We start from the raw sequence: 15601 nt of genomic DNA, 5'->3' as shown, positions 1-15601 counted from the left end.
GCGTGGAAACTGCAAGAGGTACCATAGATTGTTGTATATGAAAATAATGGTAGTAAATAGTTTTTGATTTTTTAGATACAGTTATATATTACAATTATATATTTTGTTATTTAAACTATACATATTGCGAAATTATGGGTTTTTTCTCAAAGTTACACACCACCCAAGTCTTGCTAGGTTTTTTTTGTGAATTTTGACACACCAAGCGCAAAAGGTTGCCCATCATTGCCCTAGAGTCACTGTAAGTGGGAAATGATTTGAATACACTTGTGCCTTCAAAATGCCCTTGTTATTCTCTGCCTGTTCTAATGGACTGGAACGAGTGCCTCCTCCATTCCAAGGTTGAAGGACCGGAAGGAACGCTGAGAAAGAGCAAAATCTCTGTGTGGAGTGAGGGGATGACTTGGTTGAGTCCCACTCCCCCCCTTCTGCCTTACAGCACCAATTGAACACCCAGTTAGATGGACCTCAACAACTGGCATAGAAGGGAAGGAACCAGACATGGGCATGCAAATATAGTCACTTCTGAACATGGTGGGAGCAAACATGAGTTGCAGATCAAAGTGTTAAGAGCACAATTCATCTGGCAGACTGTCTACAAGTGGAGCAGCGAAAGGCAGAGTTCCCCCATGTTTTGTCTCAGTCTTGGGCCAGACTTCAGTTTCTAATGGGTGGAAGCATCATTAACGTCTTGATCCCAGATTGGGCTACTGAAGAACAAACAAATTGGTTTTTTTTTTTAAAAAAGACAAGCATGGAAGCGAATGCAATATATTTGGTGCAGCTTCTTCAGCAATTCCTGTTTCTGGTAGGAAGGAAGGATGAGAAGGACAAATCAATGACTCCGCAGAGATGGAAAGGGAGGAAGTGCCTGTGCTCCGCCTCCTTCTGTCTTGCAGCGCCAATGGGATGCCTGGCTGCTGCATGGATGCTTGCAGTCTCTGAAGAAAGGAAGCAACCAGGAGCAAGCATGCAAATGTGCACACACCAAGGCATGCCGGGAGTAAAAAGGGGTGCAGATCAAGCATTGTGTAGCACCCTAAAACACAGTCCTGAAAAATGTGGCAGATCATAGATGCAGTTCTGTCCAATGGAGCTCGGGGCAAGTGCTGCTGAGGGAGGCCGCTGTGTCCTAAAAGAGAGTGCGGATGAGAGGCCAGGAGGGGATTGTGCGATTCCAACTCATACTTACCTGGCAGGGGAGACACCATGATCACGAAGGTGGTTTTCCCAGGGTGAGGCTCATCCATTGCACTCCGGGTGTGCTGACCCCTGCGATTTCCCCAAATGCGGGAAACTCGACTGCATAATTTGTGGTAGTGGGGGACTGCGTTCGCGCTTTCCCCTGGTCACACTGGTGCAAAGATAGAAAATGTTGGTATGCCTTCTTAATTTCATTCATACTTTTTCTTAATTTGTGTTATGTGCCTTCCAAGTCCTTTGTCATTTATAGTATCCCTAAAAGGAAACTGGATTTTGTGTTGTCAAAGGCTGTCATGGTTGGAACCACTGGGCTGCTGTGAGTTTATTGGGCTATATGGCCATGTTCCAGAAGCATTCTCAACAAAGGATTCCCCCAGGCATGAAGCAGCCAGGCTTGCTGCAAGGCTATTCAGTGCCAATCAAGGTAACCAATTGTAACATTCACACTTGCCACAAACAGGCAAGAGTTCTTTCTCCCACCCTGGACATTGCTCAGATATATAAACAAACCCACTTTCCTAGTTTCCAACACACCTCACAACTTCTGAGGATGCCTGCCATGGATGTGGGTGAAATGTCAGGAGAGAATGCTTCTGGAACATGGCCATACAGCCTGGAAAACTCACAGCAACCCATGATGCAATATTTGAACATTGAGTTATAGCTCTGGAAACCAGGAATCAAATTCCTGTTTGGCCATAGAAGCCCACTATATGACCTCAGACAAGTCACAGCCTCATGGAAAGGTCACGATAATAACCCCTCCCTGAACAAATCTTGCCAAGTGAAAACTATGATGTATTTGGCTTCAGTTGCCATAGACTGGAACAAATTTGAAGGCACATAATAATAACCAAGAGAGACAACTCAAGGTTTATTATAGTTGTTGCTGCAGTCACTCCAGTTTTCAGTGACTTGGAGGAAGGGTGGGAATGATAGGCACAAATCACCGCAAAAGAGGAGGGGAAAGAAAGGGCTGAGCTCCGCCTCCTTTCTCTCCTTCAATGGCAATGGAATTCTAGTGGCTAGCATAGAAAGGAAGGATGCAGATGGAAGCATGCAAATGTGCCAATGCCAGAGCATCATGGGAGCATGAAAGAGGGGCAGATGTGAGATTCTGTGTTACCTCAAGACCCAAATCTGCAGTATGGGGCAGGGCAGAAATTTACTTCTGTCCAGTGAAGCTCAGGGCAAGTGCTGCAGAGGGAGGCCGCTGTGTCCTAAAAGAGAGTGCGAATGAGAGTCCAGGAGGAGATTGTGCGATTCCAACTCATACTTACCTGGCAGGGGAGACACCATGATCATGAAGGTGGTTTTCCCAGGGTGAGGCTCATCCATTGCACTCCGGGTGTGCTGACCCCTGCGATTTCCCCAAATGCGGGAAACTCGACTGCATAATTTGTGGTAGTGGGGGACTGCGTTCGCGCTTTCCCCTGGTCACACTGGTGCAAAGATAGAAAAGAATAAGCTGAGATTCTTCCCAGTTTTGGATTCTCTTACTCTGTAAATCCTGTGTTGACAAGCTGGAATGTGTCCAGAGGAGGGTGATTAAAAATGATCAAGGGTCTGGAGAATAAGCTTTATGAGGAGCGGCTTAAAGAGCTAGACATGTTTAGCCTGCAGAAGAGAAGGCTGAAAGGAGACCTGATGAGGGCCATGTATAAATATGTGAGGGGAAGCCCCCAGTGATGCGAGGACATGAGAGAAGCCTCCCACAAAGATGGTAAAAACATCCAGGTGTTCCCTGGGCAACATCCTTGCAGGTGGCCAATTCTCTCACAGCAGAAGTGACTTGCAGTTTCTCAAATCACTCCTGACACGAAAAATATAAGGGAGGAGGGAGCAAGCTTGTTTTCTGCTGCCTTGGAGACTAGGACATGGAACAACGGCTTCAAACTACAGTAGAATCTCACTTATCCAACACTCGCTTATCCAACATTCTGGATTATCCAACACATTTTTGTAGTCAATGTTTTCAATATATCATGATATTTTGGTGCTAAATTCATAAATACAGTAATTACTACGTAGCATTACTGCGTATTGAACTACTTTTTCTGTCAAATTTGTTGTATAACATGATGTTTTGGTGCTTAATTTGTAGAATCATAACCTAATTTGATGTTTAATAGGCGTTTCCTTAATCCCTCCTTATTATCCAACATATCCGCTTATCCAACCTTCTGCCGGCCCGTTTATGTTGGATAAGTGAGACTCTACTGTACTTGAAAGGAGATTCCACCTGAACGTTAGGAAGAACTTCCTAACTGTGAGAACTGTTCAGCAGGAGAACTCTCTGCCCCAGAGTGTGGTGGAGGCTTTTAAACAAAGGCTGGCTGGCCATCTGTCAGGGTGCTTTGAATGAGATTTTCCTGCTTCTTGGCTGGGGGCTGGACTGGATGGCCCATGAGGTCTCTTCCAACTCTATGATTCTATGAATTCCTGCATTAATTTTTTTAGAAATCAGTAGAAACCTCTAATTCCACTATATAACACACACAGCACATTTTGCTATAGTTTTTCAATTGATATCTACTCGAGTCTCAACCAATTCAACATAGTTTGTGGTAGTCACAAAAACTAAGTTTCGTTGCACAAAAATTATTTTCGTTGCTACTTCATAACTGTAACTTTGCTATTGTTATGAATCGTAATGTAAATATCTGATATCTAGGATGTATTTTCATTCACTGACCAAATTTGGCACAAATACCCAATACAGTGTTCCCTCACTTATCGCGGGGGTTACGTTTCAAGACCACCCGCGAAAAGTGAAAATCCGCAAAGTAGGGACGCTATATTTGGATGCTATATAGGGACGTTCCCGCCGCTGCTGCTGCCTTGTGAGGCGAAAACAAAGCTGCTTCAGCCTCCTTTTCTCTCCCTTCGGCTTCTCCTTCCTTACTTCATTAGACTTCTCCTTAGGAAGGAAGTAGAAAGAGGGATTTATAATATTATTTTATGATTTATAATATTATTTTAGTGTTTATTTAAAAAAAACGGCAAAACAGCGAGTCTACGAAAAGCAAACTGCAAAGTAGTGAGGGAACACTGTATGCCCAAATTTGAATACTGGTGGAGTTGCGTGGGGTTGATTTTGTCATTTGGGAGTTATAGTTCACCTATAATCAAAGAGCATTCTGGACTCCACCAACTATGGAATTGAACCAAACTTGGCACACAGAAATCCCATGACCAACAGAAAATACTGGAAAGGTTTGGTGGGCATTGACCTTGAGTTTTAGAGTTGTAGTTCATCACATCCAGAGAGCATTGTGGACCTGGACCAAACTTGATACAAATACTCAATATGCCCAAATGTGAACACTGGTGGAGTTTAGGGGAAATAGACCTTGACATTTGGGAGTTGTAGCTACTAGGATTTATAGTTCATCTACCATCAAAGAGCCCCTTGAATCCCACAATGATAAAATTAGGCAAATTTGACTTTTGGTGGGAGGATTTGCCGTCTGTCTCCAAAAAGGATGAGAAGGACAGGCAAAGAGATATTCAGCCTTCTCTGCCAAAGGGGTTCCTAAGACCATCAGAAATATGTGTTTTCTGATGATCTTTGTCGATCCCTCTGAGACCCCCATGCCCCCCCCCCCCCCCGGGGTCCCGTTCCCCAGGTTGAGAAATGCTGCTCTAGGAGACTAAGGTTTTGAATCCCCACTTGGCAATGGAAACCCACTTGCTGGGACGATCTAATGCTAAATTAATTGTAAGAAAAATCCACTTGGTTATCTAGGGCAAGCCACACTCTCTCAGCCACAGAGACACACACACACCTAGGCAAATCTTGCAATGAAAACCTCATTATCGCTTTCCCTAGAGCAGTGATGGCCAACCTATGACATGCGTGTCAGCACTGACACGCCTAACCATTTTTGCTAACATGCTGCCGCATGCAGATTGATTGGATGACTATGTCTTTTGTGGCTAAGTTTGGTGTGATTTGGTCCAGTGTTTTTGTTGTTTACTCCAGGGGAATTATGCACAATATATATATATATATATATATATATATATATATATATATATATACACACACACACACACACACACACACACACACATATATACATACACACTAGCTGTGCCCGGCCACGCATTGCTGTGGCGAAGTATGGAGGTATGGGAAATAAAAAATTGAGGTATTGGTGGTCGTTAAAGTAAAGGGTAAAGGTTTCTCATTCTGACTGGGGATTGGTGCTCATCTCCATTTCTAAGCCGAAGAGCCGGCATTGTCCGTAGACTCCTCCAAGGTCGTGTGGCCGGCGTGACTGCATGGAGCGCTGTTATCTTCCCGCTGGAGCGGTATCTATTCATCTACTCTCATTTGCATGTTTTTGAACTTTAGGGTTGGCAGAAGTTGGGGCTAACAGTGGGGGCTCTCTCCGCTCCCCCAATTCAAACCTGCGACCTTTCGGTCCAGAAGTTCAGCAGCTCAGCACTTTAACACGCTGCGCCATCAGGGTATATTATTTCCTAAAGGTTGTGAATATACAATATTTCTGATTTTTTTGTCTGTTGGAAGAAAGTATGAATGCTGCAATTAGGGAAAATGATTAGCATGTAATGGCCTTGCAGCTTTAAAGCCTGGCTGTTTCCTCCCGGAGTGATTTTTTTGTTGGGAGGTGTTAGCTGGCCCGGATTGTTCCCTGTCTGGAATTCCCTTGTTTTCAGAGTGGTGTTCTTTTCGATATTAATTAGATAATCTGTGGAAGAGGCCTAAGTGAAGTCTAACTCTGCCTGTCCCCTGGGGTGAGTCGGTTGCTAGGAGACCAAGTGGGCGGAGCTTAGCCTTCTAATTGGCAGCAATTAGAGAAAAACAATTATTCCTCTCCCTCTAATTAGGACTTTATTTTTCTTTTCTTTTTGTTGTATCAACCTAGAGCCGTGGATGATGGGTTGTGTTGTCAAATTTCGAGGTTGGGGGGCCTGTAGTTTTGTTGTTTTGTCCGCTGCCCTGATGCCATCACTCCTTTATATATATACTAGCTGTGCCCGGCCACGCGTTGCTGTGGCTTTTTTTTAGTGATGTTGGTCAATCTACATTGGGTTTTATTTTTGTTGTGACTGTCAACAAAAATTATACAGTATTATTTATTCATTTATTACATTAAAGACATATGATAGGATATTACGCTATAACATATACGACTATTTCACAATATTAGTAGTAATATATATATATATATATATTGTTTTGTTTTGTTATTAGTATTATATTGTAGTGTATTATAATATTATTAGCAGTATTATATGTATATACAATGTATTGTATTATATATGTATTGTATTATTATATATATTAATATATTGCAAATTGGCCCCAGAGTACGGAATGGCCTTGTAGTTTCAAAGCTTGGGTGGTTCCGTGTGTTAGAGGGGGGGAATGCTTTGTTGGGAGGTGCTAGGTGGTCCTGATTGTTTCCTGGATGGAATTTGTGTGTTTTCAGACTATTGTTGTTTATTTACTGTGCTGAGATGAGAGAGTGATGAGTACGGAATGGCCTTGTAGGTTCAAAGTGTGGGTGGTTTCCTGTGTGAAGGGGGGAATCCTTTGGTGGGAGGTGTTAGATGGCCCTGATTGTTTCCTGGATGGAATAGCTGTGTTTTTAGAGTGTTGATCTTTATTTACTGTCCTGAGATGATATTGTTGTGTATTATTGTACCACAGTAATTATTTCATATTACAGTAGAATCTCACCCAACATTCGTTTATGCAATGTTCTGGATTATGCAATGGAGTCTGCCTTTTAATAGTCAATGTTTTTGGAGTGAGTGTTTTTAATGTATTGTGATATTTTGGTGGTAAATTTGCAAATACAGTAATTACTACATAGCATTACTGCGCATGGAACTACTTTTTGTGTCAAATTTGTTGTATAACATGTTGTTTTGGTGTTTAATTTGTATAATGATGACCTAATTCGATGTGTAATTGGTTTTCCTGAATCCCTTCTTATTATCCAACATATTTATTTATGCAACGTTCTGCCGGCTTGTTTATGTTGGATAAGTGAGATTCTAGTGTATATTTATAATGTGATATTATTTGTTTAGAAGTGGATTATATGAGGCGCCTTCTGTTATAACAATAATAATTATTATAGTCTTGAATGATTATCATTGTGATAAAAATAATAACTACTTATTATTAGTTGTTATTATATTGTTGAATGATTATCAATGTTATAATAATAATTATTAATTTGTGAATGATTATTACTATAATAATAATAATAATTTTCTATTATTACGATTTGTTAATACATTGTTGAATGAGGCTCTTTCCTTTTCCCCATCAGCCGTTTAACCGGGTGAGGGGGAAAAGGAAGGGCCCTGAGGCCGGGAAGGGCGGGGGTTGGCACCCCAAACAACTCGAGGGGAGGTCCAGGCCTGCTCGAGGGCCGTGCCCTCCTCTTCCCCCCTCACCTTGAAGAGCTTGAAGACCTCCGAGAAGAACCGAGAAGGGAGGAGGAGAGAGGGTGAGGCGGGGGGGGGGCTCCGCGGGGCCTTCCTCGCATTGGGGGGAGGGGAGAGGGGCGGGAGGAGGGGGCCTGAACGGCAACCGGGGCCCTCCATGGGCCCTGAGGGGGGAGGACATTGAGGGGGAGAGGGCAGAGAGCGACGTGAGGCCCGCACGCCTCCCAGCGCGGCCTCCTCCATCCCGCGCCCAGCAAGGAATCGGCCTTCCTGCCTTCCTGCCTTCAGCTCTGAGGCGAGGTGTGTGTGTGCGCGCGCGGGAAGGGATGGGGGGGTGCGCGCAGGCGCACATCGCCTGTTGCAGTTTTTGGCCGTTTGTGGCCCTGTGATTGTGTTTGTCATATAAATCTTACTGGAGCCGCGCGAGCGCCATAAAGGTTTGAAGCATGGTGTTTTTGCGCATGCGTACTTAGTTTTGGCATTTTTTGGTGTTGTGATAGTGTTTTATGTGTAAATTTGTTGTATCTTACTGGAGGCGGGGATGATGGATTGCGTTGCCAATTTTCGAGTTTGGGGGGGCTGTAGATTTGTTGTTTTGTCCATCGCCGTGATGCCATCACTCTTTATATATATATATATATATATATATATATATATATATAATTGTAGTATATTATCATATTATTACTATTATATTATTATTATATTATATTATTCATGACTACATTGAAACTAGAATAGAGAGAAATCAGCGTGGAAACTGCAAGAGGTACCATAGATTGTTGTATATGGAAATAATGGTAGTAAATAGTTTTTGATTTTTTAGATACAGTTATATATTACAATTATATATTTTGTTATTTAAACTATACATATTGCGAAATTATGGGTTTTTTCTCAAAGTTACACACCACCCAAGTCTTGCTAGGTTTTTTTTTTGTGAATTTTGACACACCAAGTGCAAAAGGTTGCCCATCATTGCCCTAGAGTCACTGTAAGTGGGAAATGATTTGAATACACTTGTGCCTTCAAAATGCCCTTGTTATTCTCTGCCTGTTCTAATGGACTGGAACGAGTGCCTCCTCCATTCCAAGGTTGAAGGACCGGAAGGAACACTGAGAAAGAGCAAAATCTCTGTGTGGAGTGAGGGGATGACTTGGTTGAGTCCCACTCCCCCCCTTCTGCCTTACAGCACCAATTGAACACCCAGTTAGATGGACCTCAACAACTGGCATAGAAGGGAAGGAACCAGACATGGGCATGCAAATATAGTCACTTCTGAACATGGTGGGAGCAAACATGAGTTGCAGATCAAAGTGTTAAGAGCACAATTCATCTGGCAGACTGTCTACAAGTGGAGCAGCGAAAGGCAGAGTTCCCCCATGTTTTGTCTCAGTCTTGGGCCAGACTTCAGTTTCTAATGGGTGGAAGCATCATTAACGTCTTGATCCCAGATTGGGCTACTGAAGAACAAACAAATTGGTTTTTTTTTTTTAAAAGACAAGCATGGAAGCGAATGCAATATATTTGGTGCAGCTTCTTCAGCAATTCCTGTTTCTGGTAGGAAGGAAGGATGAGAAGGACAAATCAATGACTCCGCAGAGATGGAAAGGGAGGAAGTGCCTGTGCTCCGCCTCCTTCTGTCTTGCAGCGCCAATGGGATGCCTGGCTGCTGCATGGATGCTTGCAGTCTCTGAAGAAAGGAAGCAACCAGGAGCAAGCATGCAAATGTGCACACACCAAGGCATGCCGGGAGTAAAAAGGGGTGCAGATCAAGCATTGTGTGACACCCTAAAACACAGTCCTGAAAAATGTGGCAGATCATAGATGCAGTTCTGTCCAATGGAGCTCGGGGCAAGTGCTGCTGAGGGAGGCCGCTGTGTCCTAAAAGAGAGTGCGGATGAGAGGCCAGGAGGGGATTGTGCGATTCCAACTCATACTTACCTGGCAGGGGAGACACCATGATCACGAAGGTGGTTTTCCCAGGGTGAGGCTCATCCATTGCACTCCGGGTGTGCTGACCCCTGCGATTTCCCCAAATGCGGGAAACTCGACTGCATAATTTGTGGTAGTGGGGGACTGCGTTCGCGCTTTCCCCTGGTCACACTGGTGCAAAGATAGAAAATGAATTTGTTCTTTCTCAATTTCAGTCATCTGTTTCTTTTAGTCTCTTACTGTTTGAAAATGGTCTGCACATTATTGGTAATCCTTGATAGACTTTGCAGCTTCATGGCTACTCAATGCTGTTCAGGTTTGCTAATTGCAACATCCACACTTGCTTTAAACAGACAAGGGTTCTTTTCCCACCCTGGACTTTCCACAGATAGATAGACAGACAGACACTCCACTTGCTTCACTGCCAACACAACCTCTGAAGATGCCAGCCACAGATGCAGGTGATATGTCAGGAGAGAATGCCACTGGAACTTGGCCATACAGCCCAATAAACTCACAGCAACCCAGTAATTCTGGCCATGAAAGTCTTCATAACATATAAAAGGTAAAGGTTTCTCCTGACGTTAAGTCCAGTCATGTCTGACTCTGGGGGTTGGTGCTCATCTCAATTTCTAAGCCGAAGAGCCAGCGTTGTCCGTAGACACCTCCAAGGTCATGTGGCCGGCATGACTGCATGGAGCGCCATTACCTTCCTGCTGGAGCGGTACCTATTGATCTACTCACACTGGCATGTTTTCCAACTGCTAGGTTGGCAGAAGCTGGAGCAATAGTAGGCGCTCACTCCGCTCCCGGGATTTGAACCTGGGACCTTTCGGTCTGCAAGTTCAGTAGCTCAGTGCTTTAACACACTTTGCCACCGGGGCGAAGATACTAATCTGAGTGCCTTCAGCTAGTTTCTCATGGAGCTATAAAACTGTCACAAGATTTTCTTGGGAGAATTGTTCATAAAGTTTTCTTTATCTTGGCCTCCCGAGGCTGAGAGAGTGTAACTCATTCAGAGTCACCCAATGGGTTTATGTGGCTAAGCAGTAATTGGAACCTTGGACTCCTGGTTCCTCATCCAGTGCTGAATTCAGTACACAATTCTGGCTGTCATCTGATAATTTACATTATATCAATGAAATGGTCACTGATACCATACAAGCTTTAGTAGATGTTTCATCAACACAGATGGTGAATTAAGTGCTGGGGATAATTGTCCTGCATACAAAACTGTAGAGTTTGCTTCTGATTGCAGTCCTTGTATGAGTAGGAGGTTGAGGTTGCAAACCCTGAAATCATCATCTAGACCAGTAGGCCATGAGCTGCATGTGGCCTCCAGCACTGTTTTTAAGATTCTGAAAGACCACCAGCGTTAATAAAATGCATTTCCCTCCTTCTGACTATGTACCTTTGCACACATATACAGGCAGTTACCAACAAGATAAGTTATGTAAGTTTGTTCTCAAGTTGAATTTGTTTATAAGTAGGAACAGGTACATTTTTAAGTGTAACTTTAGCTGTGTATGTGTGTGTAAGCTTTGGATAGCATAGGGAAACATGTTTGTTTTGCTGTCTGTACTCCTCTTCTGGAGGTCACACTTCACGGTCTGCCCGTGATAATTGGATTTTGAAAAAATTAGCTTGTTGTAGAAACAAGGATTGGTGAAAAAGCTTCAGTGGAGACCCCTTTTCCCCATGGTAACTTCTTCAGAGGTGAATTTCACTTCCGAGGGATAGATTTCTCTCACTTCCTGTTGTCTCACCCCCAATTTTTAACTATGAGTCATTTATAAGTCAGATGCCTGTAACTCTGGGACTGCCTGTACAGTATTTTGGATTGTACACATTTGGCAGGGCCCACTCTTTTGAGTTATTTTACTGCTATCACACCCACGTGCATTGATGGTGCTGTGGAAATAGACAATGGTGATGATTTCTTTAAAAAGTCAGTGGAAGACCTTTTTAAAAACAGGAAATGGCTTCCATCCAATTCCTTTTGTGGGGGAAAGGCTTTTCTAGGCCCCGTATGGCCCAAGGTGGCATGAAAACATGACCAAAATGCCACCAGGGTCCCAAGAAGGATTCCAAAACATTAAGGTGCAAATACATTTCGTTCTGGTTTGTTTGGGGTGTTCTTAAGACTGTACCCCTGTCAGGCTGCCTGTAGTACCAACTGTTGTTCAGTGAAGAGTCACTTTATTTCCAAAGGGACTTTATTGTTAACAAAGAGAAGAGATTCCGTTATCAGACATTTTATTTTGTCAAGGCTGGAACGTCTCCCTATGATTACTTATATAAAGGTAAAGGTAAAGGTTTTCTAGGAAGGCTAGTCATGTCCGACTGGGGGTTGGTGCTCATCTCCATTTCTAAGCCAAAGAGCCGGCGTTGTCCGTTGACACCTCCAAGGTCATGTGGCCGGCATGACTGCATGGAGCGCCGTTACCGTCCCGCCTTCTTCTCTTAAATGAGACACAAAGCATCATGAGGTTTCAAAATATCTTGGGTTTCCACAGCCAAGTGGGATGTCAAACCCAGGTCTCCAGGGCCGTCATCCAACTGTCAAACCACTACACCACTATAAATGCACAGATCTTCCGATAGTCAAGCAAAGCAATAATGTGACCCACACTTTCTTGTGAAATGCCAATTACAGTAGAGTCTCACTTATCCAAGCCTCGCTGATCCAAGTTTCTGGATTATCCAAGACATTTTTGTAGTCAATGTTTTCAATATATCGTGATATTTTGGTGCTAAATTCGTAAATACAGTAATTACAACATAACATTACTGCGTACTGAACTGCTTTTTCTGTCAAATTTGTTGTAAAACATGATGTTTTGGTGCTTAATTTGTAAAATCATAACCTAATTTGATGTTTAATAGGCTTTTCCTTAATCCCTACTTACTATCCAAGATATTCGCTTATCCAAGCTTCTGCCGGCCCGTTTAGCTTGGATAAGTGAGACTCTACTGTATGTTTAAAAATTTTCTCTGAGTGATACAACTATCGTCCTGAATCAATCTGTCAATCTTTTGCTTGAGAAACTCAGTGGTTGCTGTCACGGGATGTCCAACTCTTTGTCACGCAAGTCAGAAGTTCTCACCTCAATATTTTTAAACTTACTCACCCAACGACACACAGTACTCACATCAACACAATCACCATAAACAGCTTACATACTCTGATGAATCTCCTTTGGGATGACACCTTCTGCTGTCAAGAATTCAGTGACTGCACATTGCTTAAGTCACATTGACTGACCATCTGTGCAGGATTCCATACTTTGCACTTTAACAACACAACCATTCAATGCTAAGGCTTCTCGCCAAATGGAACTGTAGAGGAGAGTCTACTGAACAAGCCAGTACCTGCCGCATACCAGTACTGCCATCTGTTGAGGAGTTACGAAGGTAGAGGCATTACTTTTCATTCAACTCTCGTATATAGAGGTGGCAAATTCTGTAATAGGAACTGAAAGTAGGGTGGCTTGTAATGATTAGGGGATGCCTATATAACCACTGTGGACTAAATGATTTAATCTGGCAGATGAAGGGGTTTTATTCATAAAGTTTAAAAGAGTAGGTACAGAAAGAGAGAGAGAGAGAGAGAGAGAGAGAGAGAGAGAGAGAGAGAGAGAATGCAAGTCAGCTAAAAGGATGCTTGATTTTTAAAAGGCTAGTGAGGCAGCAGCATGGTGTAAGTAATTGTTTAAACATTGGGCTGCCTCTCGAGACCAGAGAGCAAATCCCCGCTTAACCATAAAACCCCCCAGATGACCTTGGGTAAGTCACACTCTCTCAACCTCAGAATGTAAAAGCAACCTCTCTCTGAACACACTTGCACAAAGCACAGTATGATGAATTTACATAAGGTTTCCATAAGCTGGAAACAACTTGAAAGCACACAACAGCAACAGCAGAGAACTCAGCCATTGTACCAGATTTATTGTAGTTGTTGCAGTTTTAGTGACTGGAAGGGAGGATGAGGGCAATAGATAGGATAGGATGAGGGAAGAGGGAAAAGAAATGGAAGAGCTCCTTCATAGTTACACCAACCATACACCCAAATCTGTTTGAGCATCAATTCTTGTTTCCAATTTATCCCTCTAAAACCTGCCCTCTCCAAAACCCACCCACTCCCTTGTTTCTCGCACATGGAACTGCAACCTCCAGCATTCAGTAAGCAATAGAAAGGAAATGGTTTTTATGGCATTCAAGAAGGCCAGCTGTGATGGCTAGGCATAATTTGTATAGTAAGTAGACAATCCCCACCCAAGCAGAATTCAAAATCTTCTATATTATCTCAGATCTTTTACTTGGTCTAATATAGCTATTGGAGCCCCCGGTAGTACAACGGGTTAAACCGCTGAGCTGGTGAACTTGCTGACCAAAAGGTTGGCAGTTCGAAACTGGGGAGCGGAGAGCGCTCCTGCAGTTAGCCCCAGCTTCTGCCAACCTAGCAGTTTGAAAACACGGAAGCAGTTTCAAATGGTTTTAAATTATGTTTAACTATGCTACTGTATAATTGTGTTTTTATCTTGATGTATTTTTTATCTGCCGATAAGGTGTATGATGTATGTGTTTTTATTTTGTTCTTTTGGAGCCGCCCTGACTCCCTTCGGGGAGATGGAAGCAGGGTACAAAAATAAAGTTGTTATTATTATTATGAGAGTAGATCAATAGATACCACTCCAGTGGGAGGGTAATGGCATTCCATGGAGTCATTCTGGGCACATGACCTTAGAGGTGTTGCCAGCTCTTCAGCTTAGAAATGGAGATAAGCACCATCCCCAGAGTCTGGCACAACTAGACTTAATGTCAGGGGAAAACCATTTACCTTTTAATATAGATATTATATTACATTATGATCAATAAAATTACAGTAGAGTCTCACTTATCCAACACTCGCTTATCCAACGTTCTGGTTTATCCAACACATTTTTGTAGTAAATGTATTCAATACATCGTGATATTTTGGTGCTAAATTCATAAATACAGTAATTACTACATAGCATTACTGTGTATTGAACGACTTTTTCCTTAAAATTTGTTGTATAACATGATGTTTAATTTGTAAGATCAAACCTAATTTGATGTTTAAAAGGCTTTTCCTTAATCTCTCCTTATTATCCAACCTATTCGCTTATCCAACGTTCTGCCGGCCCATTTACGTTGGATAAGCGAGACTCTACTGTATTAACATTCATGTTAATCATTCCATTAAGGAATTTTAGTTGTGAATACCAAGATTACTAGGAGACCCGGTGGCAAAGTGTGTTAAAACACTGAGCTGCTGAACTTGCAGACTGAGAGGTCACAGGTTCAAATCCCGGGAGCGGAGTGAGCGTCTGCTGTTAGCTCCAGCTTCTGCCAACCTAGCAGTTTGAAAACATGCCAATGTGAGTAGATCAATAGGTACTGCTCTCCGGTGGCTGGCTCTTTGGCTTAGAAATTGAGAGATGAGCACCAACCCCCAGAGTCAGACATGACTGGACTTAACATCAGGGGAAACCTTTACCTTTTACCAAGATTACTATGAGTCTGAAACCAGTCAAATTCTTTTCTATCTTTGCACCAGTGTGACCAGGGGAAAGCGCGAACGCAGTCCCCCACTACCACAAATTATGCAGTCGAGTTTCCCGCATTTGGGGAAATCGCAGGGGTCAGCACACCCGGAGTGCAATGGATGAGCCTCACCCTGGGAAAACCACCTTCGTGATCATGGTGTCTCCCCTGCCAGGTAAGTATGAGTTGGAATCGCACAATCTCCTCCTGGCCTCTCATCCGCACTCTCTTTTAGGACACAGTGACCCAGTTTCAACAATCCTTATGAGCTTCACCTGGCAGATGGGCATGGCTTCCTTGCTCCACTCTGCTGATCTGTGTCTCGGGGCGCCCCACGAACCCTCGTCTGCACCCTCTTTTTGCTCCCACCATGCCCTGGTGTACGTACATTTGCATGCGTGCATCTGATTTCTCCCTTTCTTTGTCAATCTGAAGTCATCCATCCATTCCAGTTTCCCATTGG

At 43.2% G+C, this 15601-nt stretch overlaps 4 non-coding genes across 4 annotated transcripts; 3 read left to right on the top strand and 1 right to left on the bottom strand.

The window, feature by feature from the left end:
* Positions 1-1184: 1184 nt before the first annotated feature.
* On the top strand, positions 1185-1348 carry LOC134297197 (U1 spliceosomal RNA). The gene has a single exon (XR_010003953.1). It is a non-coding gene; the product is annotated as a U1 spliceosomal RNA (small nuclear RNA).
* A 1127-nt stretch (positions 1349-2475) lies between these two features.
* LOC134297192 (U1 spliceosomal RNA) lies at positions 2476-2639 on the top strand. The gene has a single exon (XR_010003948.1). It is a non-coding gene; the product is annotated as a U1 spliceosomal RNA (small nuclear RNA).
* Positions 2640-9571: 6932 nt separating this feature from the next.
* Positions 9572-9735, top strand: LOC134297196 (U1 spliceosomal RNA). Its single transcript, XR_010003952.1, has one exon. It is a non-coding gene; the product is annotated as a U1 spliceosomal RNA (small nuclear RNA).
* Positions 9736-15157: 5422 nt separating this feature from the next.
* On the bottom strand, positions 15158-15321 carry LOC134297195 (U1 spliceosomal RNA). Its single transcript, XR_010003951.1, has one exon. It is a non-coding gene; the product is annotated as a U1 spliceosomal RNA (small nuclear RNA).
* Positions 15322-15601: the final 280 nt, after the last annotated feature.

The sequence above is a fragment of the Anolis carolinensis genome, chromosome 2, assembly GCF_035594765.1.
Source record: "Anolis carolinensis isolate JA03-04 chromosome 2, rAnoCar3.1.pri, whole genome shotgun sequence".
NCBI classification, from domain to species: domain Eukaryota; kingdom Metazoa; phylum Chordata; class Lepidosauria; order Squamata; family Dactyloidae; genus Anolis; species Anolis carolinensis.
Note: the sequence above shows the minus strand (reverse complement) of the source record. Positions and strands in the feature narration are given on the sequence as shown.